The following is an 18,265-nucleotide window of genomic DNA, read 5'->3' as shown; positions in this document are numbered from 1 at the left end:
AACTGCTATGAACATAGATTATATTTTTCTTGTTTGAGAAAAGTTAACTTTGATTGTCAAGTTGACTCCATGAAGCAATCCCTATGACATTAGTAGAATATAACTCTGGCTGTGTGTTGTAGAGGTTTCCCAAAAACAGTTACAGGCTCTGACCTATGTACATGGTTAATCTTCAGATGGATTCATAGTGATCATCAGGAAGTAATAAGAAGTAGGATGGGAGACATTGCAGGACACAGATCACCAGGAGTGTGACCCTGGAAGTATACCTCGCCCTAGTCCTTTGCTCATTGCCTAGTGTCTAAAACGAAGTAAAGAACACATTTTAACTTCCACGAGTTCTGCACAAGTGCATAAGGCCATATGACTAAGAGTGGCTCTCTGAACCCATTTGGCAAATTAAAGTTTCTCCTTTGAGTGATTTCTGTTCAGTATCTTATCACAGTGATCAAAGACTGACTATTGCACCAAGCAGAGGACAAGGCTACTTAGAAATCCTGCTACTGTTAAACAATTCTAGTTTCCAGATTTGTTTTTACTTCTCTGTATTTTTTAACCAGCAACTTGTCCTAAATTTCAAAATTCTGATTTTATTCCATGGAAGTTTTTAATCATACAAGCAAACGTCAGGTGTTTAGCCTCCTCCCTATATTCTGTCTATAAGTAGCTCCTCATAGTTGGTGACCTAACAATCATCACCATGAGCTATTACCACTGAACACCCCACTATAGAACAGAGGGTATAGAATACCAAAGAAATCATTACACTGCAGTTTAACCTGAGGTTATTAGAGTTTGGGGACTGAAGAAAGAACCTAATATATTACACGAAGAGGGAGGAGTGAGTCAACACAAGCCTATGAAAACTAACCCTGTGGGCCAGATGATGAAACAGAATAGTGAGACAAGAAAAGGAAGCTGTCTCAACAAATACAGGGAATTTAGTTTGTACAAGTACAGCCCTTCCAATACAGCAAATGTGTGTTATAGCATATTATGAGCTGCAAGAACTTTTACAGATTTGTATATACTGAAAATTGTTTCTTGATAGATATGATGAGAGCGGTGGAATAAAGTGGGAAGTTTATCAGACCTTCTAAAACACAAAAGGTAGATGAAAGTAATCTAAATATTTTCTAATGTGCCCCATGGGTTAATGGGAAACAACACAACTGAAAGATTGTTTGAGTGTATCACAGATACCATACACTGGATTTTGTTTCTACATATTTGCTTCTAAAATTTTTTTCAGTTTATTGCATAAATTAATAGTGGCAGAGGACATAGGCTTTGAGGACAAGATATTTAGCTGAGTAGATGTGACTCATTAAAAAGTAGCTTGGAGGGGTCATTAATAAGGTTCAGCTGGTAAATCATTTACCACACAACCATGAAGACCTAAGTATGAAACCATCATATCTACATGTAGAGTGTATTGGCAGTATGCACCTCTATCCCCTGTCTGGTGGGGAAAGATCACTGACAACCAGAAAACGAATGGTGAAATATAACATAGGGTGAAATACAACTAAAGAACACATATTATTGTCAACCTCCACAGATACTATGGGTGGTGAATTCATGCACACACACACACACACACACACACACACACACACACACACAGAGAGAGAGAGAGAGAGAGACAGAGACAGAGACAGAGACACACACACACACACACAGAGAGAGAGAGAGAGAGAGAGAGAGAGAGAGAGAGAGAGCTAATAGTTTAATAGTTTATGAACACCAACTGCTGTGTGGTGTACACTTTGACAAATTTCCCCTTCTTTCAGGATTATAGTTTTCATTTCTGGAGTTCAGATTTGTTTAAGGTTTTCACCTTTTTAGAGGTGTGGGTATAAATGTGGGCTTGTGTTTACTTTCCAGTTCTGTCTTGTGAAGATTCTAAGCAAAACAGCTCAGATTATGATGTTTGGATTCTCATTATGTATGGACCTGCTGCTTCTGTTCATTTGGGGAGGGATCAGCAAATACTACAGAAAACCAGATGAGAAATGATGAGAGCCTGAAGCAACACTAGGCAATACAAGACCTAGTAAAAGAGATCCAATGAGAGTGTTGTTTTCATTATCAAATTAATTATGAAACACCAGGAAGTCTAGAATGTTCCCAGGTTTCAGTCTGATCAATATAAATTTGTTCTCTTTTTCTCTGCTGTCACTAGAGGATTATGTTTTATTAAGAGATGTCATTGGTGTAGGGTCACACATAGAGATAGAGTTGACCTCATTAACCCAATGTACACAAAGTAAGACCAAAAGAAATTATAGCCACACTAAAGGGATCAGCTTGGTGCCCTATATAAAATGATGCAATGAGGCTAAATAAGTGTAATACATTCTGCCTGTTCTTTCAACCCTGTTTGGTTCTTCAATGAAATATTTATTTGTGAGGGAATGTTAAGTACACATTATGCTGCAAGCTTTTACTGTCAGAATATACTGGTGTCCTCTTAACCTGTAATAGGGAACAGAAAAAAGTGGTATAAGATATATTATATAAATATATATATTGTATATAGTTGTGTAAGTTGTGTAAAGAATATATATATATCATATATATCATTGTTTAGGGACATTCAGTAAGACAAATAGCTAAATCATCCTTAGATATGCAAGTCTTTCAAGAAGTATTTCAAGAACTGGGAGAGAAAGCTTCACAAACAATTTTAAGTTTGCACGACTGAAAAAGAGTTATTTCTTCCCTACAGCTGTGTACCGAGGTAGGCAATTATGTCTGTTAGAAACTACAAAGGGCATGGAAATGTTGGCCCTTCCAGCTGCTCATGAAATTGGCTGGTATTTGTATGCTCACCTCCAGGTGCCTGTCTCAATAGAGCTGTAGCTGGACCTCAATCCTATTTCTTAAGCAAAAAAAAAAAAAAAAAAAAAAAAAAAGAAAGAAAACTCTACTCGTCTAAGGGCTGATGGTGCCTGCTGTTTATAATTCCTGTAGCACAACCTCATTTACTTAAAAGTAACACTGTTTCGCATTAGAATGTGAGAGTTGTTCTTGAATGGAATGAAAATTAAGAGCAAGTTAGATTTTGAGAACTATTTCTTTATTCTCCATTTCTGCTGAGAGTAGGTTCCATAATGCAAAAACAAAATAAACAAAATGAAACCAAAAAAAACCTTGAATTTTCATAGATTATTCATGTAACTCATTGTTGTAGCGATGACAAAATCACCAATGAACTTTGTATTTTTCCTTTCTAAGGGTCTTGACACTTTGCTTTAAATATTCCTAAAATGCATTTGCCACGAGCTAAGTCTGAGAGATATTTCATAATGTGATCCCGGTTTTGATCTTATGAGACTTAGAGATGATTTTGCCAGTCTTGTCGTATGGAAATGAATGAAATTCTGAATAAAACAATGCATTCACCAATATGCTTATTTTCTTTGTGGACTCAAGAAAACCATGGTATACAGTACTTTTGAGCTGTCATGTTATTGCTTCATCTTCTGAAAGTTCTGTGGCTTTTACCTTCTCTAACACTCCTGTTTATGCACATTTTAGCTTTAGGAAATGCATTCTTTTTTTCTTTCCATGTTGCTCATCAGGATTTAACAGAGCAGTTGACAATCTACTTGGCATATTCTGGCAATGAGAGGAAAATGTCTCTTAAGGAGACCTGAAGCTCTAAGCCTCCTTTGAGCAACTCCCTGTGGAGTGGCGACTGATGACTGGCAGGAGCTGACCTGGACACACATTATTTCAGTCCTTGGCTCCTGAACACAGAAATCCCCTAGATGATTGCAAGAAACACCAAGTGCATCAGATGTGCAGAGGTGCCAAATGTGATGGGAATTGGCATTTGAGAATAGCCTAACTCAAGAGAATGCTAAGAAAACATGCCATGTGTCTGTCACTGAGAAATAGACCATTTTGAATTTTTCTGTGTTGCTAGATTTGAGCCTCTGGACTCTTCAGGTCAGCTGCCCTGTTGCCCTTTAGGATCCCAAGTGGGAAAGTAAAGAAACTTTTGAGTTTCTCTCTCTTATCACCACATGAGGAATGGACTGGACTGATGGAGTTTTCTAAGAAATTGTGCCTTGGGCAGCAGCTACTTCAGCCTGCAGTAACTAGAGCTAATGAAAGTACCCACGGGATGTCTCTCAGGATCCTTAGCACTCTGTGCTGCTCACAGTACCCAGGGAAAGGTCTGGCCACAGGCAATCATCTCAGAGAAAGATTCTTCCTTGGATTTACCAGGAGTTGTGTCATTTTCTTATCATGCAGACCATCATGCCAAGGTTGAAGCAACGATTTGCTCTTAATTATATGGGTACACTCACCTTTTGTGGTAGTTTGTAAATTCTGTACACACAAATAAGTTTTGTGCTCTTGCCTTGCAGAGTAGCCAGACTTAAGGGCAATGTATAAATTAAGATGTGTCATGAAGTATTGGATTTTTCTCCTGAAATCTAAATGAGATCATAAATAACAAATAAAAGTCAATGACATAGAACTTTAGGATAAATGACTCTGTACAAACATGCATTTCCAATCAGATTTGGAGAAGTGTGTCACAGTGTAATCTTTTGCTATAGATTTTGTTCAAACCTGGTTTTATTTTGTTTGATGATATGACCTAGTCTTCATGTTATCTGTGTCTTTATATAAATGAAGGTTCATTGCTAAAGTGTTAGCATGATTGGTAATAAAGCTTTTACTGACTGATCTTTTCAAATAATTTTGTTTTTAGATATGCACCTGTGTGTGTGTTTGTGTGTGTGTGTTTGTGTGTGTGTGTTTGTGTGTGTGTGTTTGTGTATGTGTGTGTTTGTGTGTGTGTTTGTGTGTGTGTGTGTGTGTGTGTGTGTGTGTGTGTGTGATTGTCTGGGACACTGACTCTGCCTTCCCTTCCTTTGTGTTTCTTTCTAGACACCATCATGACAGCTGTCGGTCTGTCTGTGAGTATGTATAGATGTGTGTGCACGATAGCAATGGACATAAAAGTACATCATATTCCCTGGAGGTGGAGCTCATTGTAAGCTTCTGGGTGAAGGTATAAGGAAACAAACTCTAGTAATCTAGAAGATGAGTGAGGGCTATGACCCATGGTCAAGTTACAACTTCCTCTGTATTGACAATCCATGAGATAGTTCCAAGTTACTGAAAAGAGGATGTGGAAATATCCCTTAGAACTAAAAAACAAAACAAGCCCCAAAACAAAAACAAAAATCCAAACAAACAAAACTTTATGATGATGAATAGTGTAGCAGAGAAAGAGTCCTCCAAAGTCAAAATGAGACAGGGAAGATAATGGCCTAAATGGGCTTCTAAAAGCAAAATGGCAAATACAACATTTCTTGGTACCTTTCTTGTTTGGAAAAAGACTTCAAATTATAAACAAAGAAAAATAATTATACAGATAGTGCCCGTGAGTAATGACAACTTCCCATCATGTTGAATAAGTCTAACTTCTAATCATCAGAACCTAAGATTGTCTAGTTTTACCTTTGCAAACTTGAATTTGAAATGGGATAATGAAGCAGGCTTTGAGCAGAAGAGATAATCCTGAGTTATCCAGTGGAGCTAATGTTATAATACAAATGCTTGAAAGAGGAAACCGCATCCTAATTAGATTAGACAGGTGAAGAGGAAAGAAAGATGAGGGATCCTTTGTATAAAGTGACTGGACATGGATGGAAATGAAGATGCGATATGAGACCATAATCCAGGCTACAAATATGGCTCTAAAAGTTGCCTAGAGCTCTAGACTGACAGCCTCAGGAAAATGTGAATTGAAACACAACAAATAGAAACTATTGTTTTGTGTTGAGAACGTAACAGTCATAGAAAGAGAATTCAAATCCTAAAACTTGTCTTAAAATGTATGTACTTGCTTTGTTGTCTGTCTGTGTGTGTGTGTGTGTGTGTGTGTGTTTGTGTCTGTGTGTGTATTTTTATGCATGCATGTAGAAGCCAGATATTGTCCATGATGACTTTTCCATCATTTTGAATCATATTTTTTGAGAGAGGATCCGTCCCTGAACCTGTATCTCATTGACTTGTACAATCTATTTGGCTAGGACATTTCAAGGATCTAATCATCTCTGGGTACTGTGTCACACCCACTTCCAGGGTTACATATGTGCCTTTCCCTGTCCAGATTCTATATTCTGGCCATCTCTTTGCTGACTGCCATCTATTCAGCCTTACTTTCTTATTAGTAAGCAGAAAGGGAGACTCTTTTCTTGACTAAGAATAGGAAAAGAAGGCAATGAACCTGAAAGTCAACTCTTTAAATCCTGTAGGTTGAAATGTTCTAGATACACCGTATAAAGAAACAAAGAAGGAAGAATGAGCTAGTAAAGGAATACTCACATCTTTAGGAAATAATGTTTTGCAGGACTTCTGGGACACTGACTGCCTTCCCTTCCTTTGTATTTCTTTCTAGACACCATCATGACAGCTGTCAACTGTTAAGGTATTGGAGCTGTGGCATTATCATGAATATGGAGTTATAGTGAAGTTGTAGGTCATCTGGTGGTCATCCTGGCAGCAATATTAAATCAAACCACTTTAAGACAGCTCACCTGAAAAGGCATTGGGATGCTGACACCCACTGAGATTGTGTCCTCAAAGATAAGCATGATTAGTGTGGAGCAGAAGTTTGGGCAGGAGATTTTGCAGTACTCAGAGTGCAAACTTCTGTCCTTCTTAGGTCCACTTCTTATTCCTGAGTTCTCAGTCAAGGACCCAGCTTGTGAAACTTCTTAAATACCCATTTGCATGCAATTAATGGTACAATAGAGGAGTCAAAACTTCTTTAAAAGGTTTTATCTAGATTTACTTATTGTCTAGTTATAGTACAGAACCATAAACATCGATAACTGATACTTGTGCTATATGGCCATTGGGATTTCCTTGGGAATAAGAATAGGGGCAGACAGTGAAAGGCAAAGGGTCCCAAAAGCAGCACAAGCAGGGAAGCTATTAGAACACCCTAAATGAACAAATTCCAAGTAAAAATTGGAAGAGCCTCTTTAGTTTTGCTCTATATATCTTGGATAATGACTTGAAGTTTGATCAAGGAATCAGGTTGTCCATTCTAAAAGCCTATGGACTCTTTCCTCTATAAAACCTCTGCCTGTCTATCACTGTTTCTGTGCAGCATTTCTATAAATTGAAGCCAGACATTTAATTCTACAGGGAGAAGAATCATAAGCCACAGGACTTAGTACAGAAAGTAAGCCAGCATGATATAAAGCCAAATACATCTGATCCCATGTCACTGTGTGCATGACTACCAAAAACCATGGGACTTTTGGGTTAATTTCTTTTAAAGGGCACAGGTCTTGAAACCTTGTCTGTTCTTTGTAGACTGTTCTTTGCAGTGTCTTTGCTAATAAACCATATACAAAGAAAGGTAGTTTGTGAAAGGAAAATAACTTTGTAAAGGAGTTAGAGTAATATGTCATTTTCTCGCCATAGGCAGGAGCACACAAATGTCAAGTGTTTATGTCAGGGATATTTGAATGAAAATCAAAGTAGTGCAGATGTAATATACTAAGGGAAGCTGGTGGATTCATTCCTTGACGAGGTAGTAGGACAGGGTTTCTGTATTACTCGTGGCTGGCAAAGTTTTGGCAGCAACACAAGGTACCTTGTCTCATAGTTTCTCACATTTAAGCTCTCTGCCCTGATGTGATGTTGGTATATGAAGTCTAATGTAGTTGTGTTTCTCGAATGCCATATTTGGTATAGAAGAGACAAGGAAGTCACGGTACTCAGTACCAACCTTCTGATCATGACATAGGTTAGCATTTTCATCTAGAGCTTTTTCTCACTGAAGAGAAGTGTCTCTGGGTAATCACATTCTACACACTCATGGTGCTCATTGGCCATTGAAGGCATGGGAAGACCGACTCAATGTACAAAAGTGGCCCCAGAGTGAGATCGGGCCAGTATTGTGTAGACATCCTACAGAAGTGCTTTATATAAACTTATAGTGGCCTCTCTGCAAGAAGTCTTTGCAAACTATCCTTCCTTCTGTTGGTTAGTATCAGGCAGTCAAGTGTCAGGAACCTGACTTTAAAGCCTCTTGATTCTAATAATTTCTTATGGGTCAGCATGAACAGCACCATTTTGATTGTATTGATTCTTGAATTCTCAGTATGGTAATAGATCCAGTTCCAATTAAATAACTACTCCCCCTACCCATACCTTTTAAATGCCCATGTATGATTTTTCTTTCATATCCACAATAATTCTTGTGCTTTTTATTATATTTTCTTGCATATTCAAGATCAACTATGTGACCATTATAAGAACTAAAAATCGACCCTTGACCTTTTTACTTTCAAACTTAGCAAAGTCTGGTCAGGTAAATATGTATAGTGGATTCCTGCAGTCACCTTGCTTTCAGTCTACTGAGACCTGTGTTGTACTTTTCGCTCTACCAAAACTAAGATAGTGGCCTCGCCCGAATTAAAACATGGACAATTTCTTAGGACAAAGTGGAACTAAGCCATTGTACTACAGACTTGAATATCAACCGCTGTTATCTACTTTTTGTGCATCATCTATCCTTGCATTAGTAAAATCGAATGTCATAGTGTAGCACCATATAAGTGCTTCTGGATGCCTTTGTTACAGGGGCTGATGAAGAGGAGCAGAAAAACAAGTCTCTTGGCTCTTGTATTTCTGATATGATTATTCCTCTTTAATTTGTCTTCTGAAAAATGGATCATCCTGTTCCTGGAATGTTATAAACCCACTGTTATATCACTTTTCTTTTGTTAAAACTAATAGTAAAATAAATGATAGTTCTGATTGTAATCATGAGGAATATGGGCCTTACAATGTCCATATACCTAGGTAAGTGATGGCACTCATTATAGAGTATAAAGTGGAGATTTGCTCAAATGGATACTCGCTGGGCATAGGCCGGCTGAGTTTGTTCTTTTGCGAAGGGAAAACAGAATTGTTTTATAAATTGTATGAAATTTACCATCAAAAAACACATCTAAAAGCCATTTGCAATTAAGGATTTTAAAGTATTTGAAGTGCCTATGAAAAGAATCTTCCTCCCTAAAACATGCAGGCTTCTGTGACTTAGAACATCAAATCAAAAATATTCTTACTGTAATATATGTACGAAGAGTATCTGAAAAGTGATGCTTCAATCAGAAGGAAAATTTCCAGAGAAACACGGAATATAGAAAATCAGAGAGACAGTACTTCACTCAAGATTCAGGGCCTACAGTGCTCTCTACTTCAAGTCATTTCCAGTGTTGTCAGCCAGTCTGTTTCCGTCATGGAGGAGAAAATATTAGACCCTCATGACTCAGTGGTGGAATCACACCACACTTCAACAATCTTTCTGAGAAGAAATGACTTCATATGTAGGTATTCCACACAACTGAAGGATGGTGATTGTTCTCAGCTCAGAAGACACAGTTCGCACTATGAATAATGACTTTGTCCCTGTATCTACATACAGCAAAAGTTCAATGAAGACATCTGAAAGTAAAACAAAAAAGAAGTAATAAAATGTATGGATATATAGACAAATTTTAGTTGTATAGTCAAATGCATCTATAGACATAGATATATCTATATATCTACCTATCTATCTATCTATCTATCTATATATATATATATATATATGCTTATATAGAGAGATAAGCATAGATCAGCCTATCTATTTACCTACCTATCTTCTCTACTGAAATTTCATGAAAGAATTGTACTCCAGTGTCCTAAGATATCCACTATTTGGAATTGTCACTATGCCTTTAAAATGATATTTGAAGCAATTATGAAAATTATCATGTCAAGTATTTCCTTATTTATTTATTTATATTTCAAATGTTGTTTCTCTTCCTGTGGGGCACAATTTCTCCCGTTTGCAAGACCCCACCGCATCCTCCCCCCTCTTTCCCTCTAAGAGGTTGTTCCCCAACCTACCCACCCACTTCCACCTCACCCCTCTAGCATCTCCCTTTACCAGGGCAAAAAGCATTTTCTATAATCTGTGGTTTGGTGTGAAGGTTTTCCTTGAGAGACATCAAATTCCATAATTCTGTGGCACAATCTATCATGTTAGTCAGAGACTTCAGGATTTCTACATATTTGAGAACCAGATATTATTCTGTAATTTCCTTTATTTCTCTATTTTATCAAGGTTGAGAATTGAACTTAGAGTCTTGATCATGCTTGGCCTCTTCTCTACCCAATGACTTCTATCCCCTGTGTACCCTATATGTTTGTAGGTGAATAATCACTTTGTTTCTAAGACAACATATTTTATCCCTTCTCACATAAATGATTCCTGATCTGTGATGGGAATTGTACTATAGTAAGAGAGTGATACTCATTCAATAGAAAAGTTGCTTCAGTGTTTGAATTTTGGTCCTTCTCCAGGTTATGATCATATGATAAGATAGTGCCATGATTCTGGGTAGAGGAGAGAGTCTCAGCTCCCTACTGGTGAAATAACTGATGCCTCAGAGCACACTTTGCTAGTAAATGAATTGTATTGGCGAATATATTAGACAAATTAAATGGTTTTTGACTTATGGTGTTGTAATATATGGTGAGTTCTTTGGTATATAACCAATTCATAAAATAAAATTTGTCTTGTTACCAACTTTACATGGTATCTGTTTCAAAATAGTAATTATTTATTGCAGATGCCCTGAAAGGAATACCAGAAGATGCCCCTCACTTTAATTTCTTACCACATATATATTTTCAATGGGTCAACAATAGACATTAGTTGTTACAAACTTAGCACTTACCGTAATGATAAATTCTGTCATACACATTTTAATAGTATTGCTATTTTCACACTACAATAGAATCAGAGTTATTATTAACTATAAACTCTATGCTGAGTCTAGACTTTACAGTGGTTATTATTGGCTTCACATCACTTGGCAGAGCTGGAATTTCAATTCATAAAAATGTGACTTCACTCCAGGAGTCAGTGTCTTCCCTCTTGCAATTATATATAATCTTCACTACAGTGTGAAATAGGTGAACATATTTCACTTGAGAGTCTCGCTTCTAGCTTATTGTTTTATTAACAGTACCTGAGAACAAAATTTCCAATAAGTGGGAAAGTTGGTTTTTTATACATTTTCTAAATTCATCAATAAAATAATTCATACTCCCTATACCAGGTACAAGTCCACTGCCTATGAATAAGGGTGACAGAGAGCTTTAGCTTTCATCTATTGAGTGGCAAATGAGTGAAGGTGAATGCCATACATCATTGATGCACATGGAGGACAGCACTTAGGCCTTTCCACATCAACCACATTGCACTCTCTTATCAGTTCTTCCTAGGAACTTAAGAGTGAACTTAGTAGGCCCCATTAGACACATGGTCTGAAATATAAAATATTCCTTACAGACCAAAAGTTTGACGTCTCCACACACATTTTCTGTTGCCACTTAGCCAGATGTGATTTAGTCATGTGGTGACTCTGGATTTCCAAAGTGCTTCTTACTAATTTGAGTGAAAGGATTCTCTGCGCACTCATTTATGTTCACATATTGTCACTCTCACCTGCATTTTAATGAGGAAGAGAAGTCAATCTTGCTTTTCTTTCAAGATCCTTACTGTAGTTCTTGGTCCCATAATGCCTGAGGATAAAATAGCTGAAAAGTACACATTAACAGAATGAGAAAATTCCTAAGCTATGGTAGCAGTATTTGGGAAGAAGCTTCACCATTGCTAGACACCAGTCATTTAAATTCACAGAACCTTGCATAGTTCCATGCAGCCCAATGGTTATATGCATCTATTGATTTGAAATCTTCTGAACATTTCTCACTGGACTTGAGGTAAACCCCTGTAAAAGATACACGTAGTAGGTGTATTGCTAGCAGTGCATCATTGTGTAGAAAGAAAATAAGAAACCGAAAGCATATTAGATGTAGGATGTCACTTCTATGACACAGCACTTAATGAATGCATTTAGCCCTCTAATGCAGTGTAGGCTGTGCACCTGGATGAACTGAACGTTTCTTATTTATCCAGATTCAGTCTTGAATTGAGTCACCAATTAAGGTGATGTAAGTGGAGCTTTGCCCATGTGTATTTCTGTTTTGTTTTCTCCTGCTAGAATTCACTTTTGGTGCAGTTTGGTTTTGCCATTAAGTATTATAGTATTATAATAGTATAGAATATATTATTATAGTATAGAATATATAGTATTCCAAAAGACTATGTATCCACTCACCCTGGTGCTTATAAAACACCAGAGTGCCTCATATGTAATGGGAAAGGACTCTAGCACTGGGTTTTCTCTCTCTCTCTCTCTCTCTCTCTCTCTCTCTCTCTCTCTCTCTCTCTCTCCCTCTCTCTCTCCAATGAGACAGGGTCTCATTAAATTTTCAGGCTGAGACTAAACAGAAACTGCAGCAACTGAGAATCTTGAACTCAAAAAGTTTCAGCTTCAGCCTTGAACTAAGTCTGCAGTCCGTCTGTGCGATGTGCCTGGGTCTGAATGATGTATACCGTTTCCCCTAAGGTCTCCCTGCCTTTCAGGTTCCCTGAAAAGTCTTGTGGGCAGTCCTAGTAATCAGGCACAGTGAAACACTATCACCCGATGAGTGTGGCCATTTTGCATAGCCCTGGTCTTAGCTGGAAGAAGGAAGATTAGCATCTTATGTCTACTTAGCTCCTGCCCTCAAGAAAGCTGCACCCTTTTCCACATGGCATTGCTGTTCACTTTCACTTGCTTTTAATAATTTTTTAAAACTTTAGTTTTTTTGTCAAGTAACACATAAAGACAGACCTAGTAGAATTACACCAGAACTCTCCCCAGAGAATCTAAAAGCCAACAGGTCCTGGGCAGATGTCATACAGACCCTAAAAGAACACAAATGCCAGCCCAGGCTAATATATGCAGTAAAACTCTTAATTAACATAGAAGGATAAACCATGATATTCCATGACAAAACTAAATTTACACAATATCTTTCCACAAATCCAGCACTACAAAGGATAATAGATGGAAAACTTTAACACAAAGAGGGAAACTGCACCCTAGAAAGAGCAATAAAGTAATGATCTTTCAACAAAGAATCTACAAAAGCAGAGGCTGATTCTTTGAGAAAATCAACAAGATAGATAAACACTTAGCCAGACTAACCAGAGAGCACAGAGAGTGTATCCAAATTAACAAAGTCAGAAATGAAAAGGGAGACATAACAACAGAATCTGAGGAAATTAAAAAATCATCAGATGCTACTACAAAAACCTATATTCAACAAAACAGAAAAACATGGATGAAATGGACAATTTTCTAGACAGATACCACATACTAAAGTTAAATCAGGATCAGATACACCATGTGAACAGTTCCATAACTCCTTAAAAAATAGAAGCAGTCATTAAAAGTTTCCCAACCACAAAAAGTCCAGGATCAGATGGGTTTAGTGTAGAATTCCATAAGACCTTCATAGAAGACCTCATACCAATACTGTCCAAACTATTCCACAAAATAGAAACAGACAAAGCACTACAAAATTCCTTTTCTTAAGCCACAATTACACTTATACCTAAACCACACAAAGACCCAACAAAGAAACAGAACTTCAGACCAATTCCCATTATGAATATTGACACAAAAATACTGGATAAAATTCTTGTAAAGAAATCCAAGAACACATAGAAATGATCATTCATCAAGATCAAGTAGGCTTCATCCCAGGGATGCATGGATGGTTCAATATAGAAAAATCCATCAATGTAATCCACTATATAAACAAACTCAAGGAAAAAAAAAACACATGATCATCTCATTAGATGCTGAGAAAGCATTTGAAAAATCCAACACGCCTCTATGTTAAAAGTCTTGGGAAGACCAGGAATTCAAGGCCCAAAACTAAACATAGTAAAAGCAATATACAGCAAACCTGTAGCTAACATTAAACTAAATGGAGAGAAACTTGAAACAATACAATTAAAATCAGGGACTAGACAAGACTGCCCACTCTCTCCCTACTCATTCAATATAGTTCTCGGAGTCCTAGTGAACTACTAAGCCTGATAATTTCAGCAAAGTGGCTGGGTATAAAAATAATTCAAACAAATCAGTAGCCTTCCTCTACTCAAAGGATAAACAGGCTGAGAAAGATATTAGGGAAATAACACCCTCCTCAATAGTCATAGATAATACAAAATACTTTGGTGTGACTCTAATCAAGCAAGTAAAGGATCTGTATGATAAGGACTACACAAGTCTCTGAAGAAAGAAATTGAAAAAGATCACAGAAGATGGAAAGATCTCCCATGCTCATGGATTGGCAGGATTAATAAGATGTTACATGTATTATATCCATGCTCATGGATTGGGAGATTAATATGATATTACATGTAATATATTAATGTACAATATAATATATTATATTACATTACAGAGCAATCATGATAAAAAACTGTGTGGTATTTGTACAAGGACAGGGAGGTAGATCAATGGAATAGAATTGAAAACCCAGAAATGAACACATATGCCTATGGTCACTTGATCGTTGACAAAGGAGCTAAAACTGTCCAGTGGAAAAAAGACAACATTTTCAACAAATGGTGCTGGTTCAACTGGATGTCAGCATATAGAAGAATGCAAATCGACCTATTCTTATTGCCTTGTACAATGGTCAAGTCCAAGTGGATCAAGGACCTCCACATAAAACCAGATACACTGAAACTAATTGAAGGGAAAGTGGGGAAAGCCTTGAACACATGGGCACAGGGAAAAATTTCCTGAACAAAACACCAATAGCTTATGCTCTAAGATCAACTAATGGGATCTCATAAAATCGCAAACTTCTATAAGGCAAAGGACAATGTCATTAGGACAAAATGGCAACCAACAGATTGAGAAAAACTCTACCAATCCTCCATCTGATAGCGGAGAAACAAAATACTTAAGGGCGGAAATATGGAGAGTAAGTGTGGAGCAGAGTCTGAAGGAAAGGCAATACATAAACTGTCCTACCTGGGGATCTATCCCATATACAAACATCAAAACCAGACATTATTGCAGATGCCAAGAAGTGATTTCTGACAGGAGCCGGATCTAGCTGTCCACTGAGAGGCTTTGACAAAGTTTGAAAAATATAGAGGAGGAATCTCACAGCTGACCTTTGGACTGAGCAAGGGGTCCCCAATGGAGGAGATAGAGAAAGGACTCAAGGAGCTGAACGGTTTTGCAACCAATAGGAAGAAAAGTAAGATCGACCAAACAAAATCCCCAGAGCACCCAGGTACTAAACTACCAATCAAAGAGGGACCCCTGACTTCAGCAGCTTATGTGGCAGAGGATGGCCTTGTAGGGCATCGATGGAAGGAAAGGCCCTTAGTCTTATGAAGGCTGGATGCCCCAGTGTAGTGGAATGCCGGGGTGGGGAGGCAAGAGTGGGTTGGTAGGTGAGGGAGCACCGTCATAGAAGCAGTGGGAGGGCGATGCAAATAGGGGGTTTCCAGAGGGGAAACCGTGAATGGGTATAACATTTGAAATGTGCATTTAATAAAAGCAGCACAATAACTGCAGTTAAATAAATGATTCTGCGGAAACAAATAAAAAATGAAGTTTATGAAAGCAAAATGCATTTTAGCACCTTGTTGAGTCATTATGTATAATCCCTGTAATTCATTGAAAAGAATAATAGAAATCATCATTAATGTGGCAACAATAAAGTTCACTTCAGAGATCTATTTATTTAATTTTATACAAGAAAAGTTTGCTTTTCCCCTTGCGTGGAGTAAGTTTATTCGCGTAGGTTAATTGTACCCTATGCTTCAGGTGGAAAGGACTCTTAGGCTAAAACGCATTCTGATGTTCATTGTGGCAAAACTCAGAAGGAACACGCAGGAAATAAAGGCATCAGTTCAAATAAAGCTTAAAACATGACAGTGAGAGAGAATTTTTAACAATGCAAAAAAATGGTAGCTTTACAAAGAATATTGTCATGTATACGTACATATACAAATATATATATATATATATATATATACATGTGCATATGTCTATACACACACACGCATATATATATATATATATATATATATATATATATATATATGTTTAGCACATCTGAATGTGTACCTTTTGGTGTATTGTTAAATAGAGGAATATAAATTGAAACAAAGGGGAATAAAGGTAAAAACAAAATGTGATTTTTTTTGTTTGTGTGTGTGTGTGTGTGTGTGTGTGTGTGTGTGTGTGTGTTTGTTTGTGTGTCAGCATTTATGCATGTGCATTATATCCATGCCTGCTGCCCGTGGGGACAGGAGGAGAGTGTCACCTTCCCTGGAACTGGAGCCACAGGTAATTGTAAGTTCAATTAGTAGTTCCATGTAATTGCTAAGCACTTACAGTCAGGGTCAGTACATGGAATACCTATGAGTACTACATTAACTACTACCTCTGCAATAAGAAGGTTCTCTAACGAAGGTTGAGAATGGCACAGATTTATGCATGTAAACAAACATAAATTCTGACAGGGCATTTCAACAACATAACCATTTAGCCAAACACTTTTCAGCTGCAATATAATTATTATTGATCTTTGAAAAGCCAGGAGTCATCAGGGATAATGACCGAAGAGAGGACTTTTGTCTTTTGAATTGGAAAATTAAAATGAAATTCTTCAATTTACCTTCTCACTTTATTTAGTTGTTCTTCCAGACCACATTTTAAAAAATATTTGTCGCAATGAGTTGGATTAGCAAGCACAACAACAAAAGAACTGTTTGTTCACTTGCCACATATAGTTTGTGAATACTGTCATTGTCCTACCTCAAACAACTTCTGTCATTCCCTCCAGACACTGACACTGTCCTCTGAGAGGAACAGAGCCTGCATCTCCCATCATTCTATTGTATGAAGAAGAGACATAGAAGTCTGCAGAAAGGCATTCAAGAACTCCTTTGTATTTTACCACATGACAGCCAATCCCCCAGTTGAAAATTCCTCTTTTTTATTTTATTATTATTTGATATTGGATTTATTCATTTTATTCCCTAGTAATTCTCTGAACTAATTTGTATAAGCTTTAAAAAGATTAACTTTATATTTAGTCATGTGAACAAATGTGTGTGGATGTGTGTTTGAGGACATATGCTTACATGTATGTGGGGGTAGGTATATGCATGTGCGTGTGGATGCTTTCCCGGGGCAGCAGACACTTTTAGGTCCCTTGATACTAGAGTTAAAAGTAATTTCGACCTGCCAGTGTTGGTGTTGGCAGCTGAACCTACGAGTAATTATGATCTGTTAGTCCTGGTGTTGGCAGCTGAACTCAGTCCCTCTACAATTATAACCTCTGAGTCAGCTCTCTAGCTTCAAGTGTTTTGCTTCTGTTTTTCCTTTTTCCATTTTAATTTGTTTTTATTTCAATGCAAAGTCAGCAAGGAAAAAAATGACTGAGATTTATTACCATCTACAATGCTTGCAGAGAAACACGCACTTGAAAAAGCAATTTAGTCCAGATTTAAGAAGAAGTTCCAATTAAACAAAATTAATTTCAAAATATGTGTTTTATGCCAAAACCAAAGAAAGCCTTTGGGGAATACTTAATTTTGTTTCTTGAGGCAGTGTTAGTCTGTGTCCTAGGCTGGCCTTCAACCCTTGATCTGGCTTTCCAATCGCTAAAACGCTGAAGCTCAAGGCATGGACTGTGACAAGGGCTCACGATTATTTCTTCAAAATAATTTTCTACAAGTGAAATTAGGCACAAACACAGAAGTCTGAAACTTTTTTACACATTGGCAGATTTCTCCCAAATAAAATCTCACAATCTGAACCTTTCAGAGCAGTGTTTGTAGAAATCTGGATTATCTCACACTTTTTCCTTGTGATTCATAATTTATTATGAATAATACCAGACTTACCACCTTCAAGCTTTATTCCTCGGGAAGACTGAGTGAACTTGCTGCTTCTTAATTATTTCTTTTTAATATTTATAACTGCAATATATTTTTCTAGAGATATGTTTTTCCTGATTGCTGCTTATGGGGAAATATTTTCCATTTGTGTGTATGGTGTATGTGTGGAGCGGTGTTTATGAAGCTATAAATATGTATTGCCAGCTTTGTCTTTTAACTTTTCTCTTGGTACTTTTTAAGAATTATGAATCCATTTGAAATGAAGATATTTCCTTTTATACTTTCTACTTGTACTTCAAAGTGCTTCTCATACATAAAATTCATGTCCATTTTACCAGTATTATGTGTAGCTAATTTTCTTATTTGCATACTTGGCGTTTTTTA

Source organism: Rattus norvegicus, chromosome 3 (assembly GCF_021556685.1).
Source record: "Rattus norvegicus strain SHRSP/BbbUtx chromosome 3, alternate assembly SHRSP_T2T, whole genome shotgun sequence".
NCBI lineage: Eukaryota > Metazoa > Chordata > Mammalia > Rodentia > Muridae > Rattus > Rattus norvegicus.
The sequence above is the reverse complement of the archived record's forward strand: the minus strand, read 5'-3'. Positions refer to the sequence as shown.